The following is a 2151-nucleotide window of genomic DNA, read 5'->3' on the forward strand; positions in this document are numbered from 1 at the left end:
TGAATGCCTTAAGGGCTGATTCTGAGGCCAGAGTGCTGTTTAGGACATCTGCCATTCTATGAGTCTGCTGTGTATCCCTCTTCCTATGTTGGTAGCCAACTTTCTATCAAATAAAAAAAAAAATTTCAAATGAAAAGCAGTAAGAAGAGACCAGAAAGGTCATTATATAATTTAGAGGTCTCAGTCCAGCAGGAGGAAATAACACGTGTGTGGCCAATATTGGAGTACACAAATACAAAAGGCAATATTACTAGACCTATAGTGAGAATTATAAACCCATACAATAATAGTAGGAAACTTTAACAACCTACTTGCAGAAATAGGTAATCTAAACAGAAAATCAATAAAGAATATCTGAGTTAAATTGCACCTGACCTAGTTCAATTGGAACTAACAGACAACTTCAGATTTTTCTCACAACAGCCGCAGAATACATATTCATCTCAATAGCACATGAAAGATTTTTCCAAGATACATCACATGATAGGTCCTAAACAAATCCAACACAGTCATAAGAATAGAAATTATATACAGTATATTTTCTGAAAACAATACAATAAAAATAGATCACTTAATAAGAAAAATTTTTTGGAAACTACAAAAATACGTGGATTTAAATAGGTTACACCTAAAAAAAATCAATGGATCGAAGAAGACATCAATTTGAGAATTTAAAAATTTCTTGAAGTGATTGAAAATGGAGCATAAAATTCCAAAATCTATAGGATTCAGTGCAAGTATGAAGAGGCAAGTTTCCAGAAATCAGGTAATACATATATTTGTTTTTTGGGGAATGGCTTATTTCACTAAGCATAATATGAAAGAAATTGACATTTTGAGATTTGATTATTATTTATAGTCTGTTATTCTCTTGAAGAACAGTGGTTTTTCTACTTACTATTTATTGAATTCTTTATTTAGTAAAGATTTAAGCTTGTGATTATAAAGTAGATTGAAAGTATGTCATTGTAAAAATTAAATGAAAAATAAGAAAAGAAAATGAGGGAGTGTGGGAAGGAAGACGCTTAAGGTGGAAAGTATCCTTATGCTGATAAAATTGTATGAAAATTTGCTACTTTTATATTAAAAAGTCAAAAAGAGACAAGTTTATAAGAATGGTTGCATAAAGCAAACAGAAAGATAACAAATTATTTAATACTTCATCTGAAGGAACTATAAAAACAAGAAAAAAATCATATCCAAAAATGTTGTAGAGAAACAGATGCAAAGCAGAGCAGAGGCTGGTGGTGTGGTGTAGCAGGTTAAAGCTGCAGTGCTGACATTCTATATGGATCCTAGTTGCTCCACTTCTGATCCAGCTACCTGCTAATGCACCTGGGAAGGCAACACAGGATGGCCCAAGTGCTTAGGCTCCTGCACCCATGTTGCAGACCCACAAAAAAGTTCTTGGCTCCTGGCTTTGACCTGACCTAGTCCTGACTATTTTTAGCCATTTGAGGAGTGAACTAGTGGATGGAAGATCTTTCTTTGACTCTTTGACTCTCCTTTTCTCACTCTGTAACTCTGCCTTTCAAATAAATAAATACATTATTTTTTTAATGTTTCAAATGTACTTTATTTCTTCAATGATGCAGTATTTTGACTGGTACAGTGCTTTTACTTGGCATCACTTATGAGTTGGTTTTCAAGCAATTCAGTATTACACCAGCTGGGATGATTACTGATTTCTCCATTCCTTTGGGGTGACTCTGCCAACAGGGGACAGGTTCCATTCTATTCCAATTTGTGTTGCTGTATATGTACATACAGCAGTACAGAACATGGCTCCACCATCTAATACAATATTACCATATTTGTCATGAAAATCAGGTGTATGTTTCTGGTGGCTCTGCCTTGCCATTGTTTGTTGAATGCTTCGACTTGGAGATGACTTAGCACATTTCTGACCACAGGAAACATTGTGAAGCAGAAGATACAACTGCGGCAACTGTAGCTACCACTTTGCTGCAATTCCACTACAGATACCCTTGCAGAGCCAAGCATTTAAAGATTCAGCATCAATCATTCTTAAATTAGTTCATAAAATAGGAGGGAAATTATTCCAAATTCATTCTATGAGGCCAGCATTACCTTGAAACCCAACAAGAAAAGGAACAAGAACAAAAAAGAAAGACACAGGACAACATCTTT

The 2151-nt window shown here is 34.7% G+C and overlaps 1 pseudogene; it reads right to left on the bottom strand.

The window, feature by feature from the left end:
- Nucleotides 1-1557: 1557 nt before the first annotated feature.
- Nucleotides 1558-1920, bottom strand: LOC133760876 (cytochrome c oxidase subunit 7B, mitochondrial-like; annotated as a pseudogene).
- Between the last annotated feature and the right edge of the window lie 231 nt (nt 1921-2151).

This window comes from Lepus europaeus, chromosome 5 (genome assembly GCF_033115175.1).
Source record: "Lepus europaeus isolate LE1 chromosome 5, mLepTim1.pri, whole genome shotgun sequence".
Taxonomy (NCBI): domain Eukaryota; kingdom Metazoa; phylum Chordata; class Mammalia; order Lagomorpha; family Leporidae; genus Lepus; species Lepus europaeus.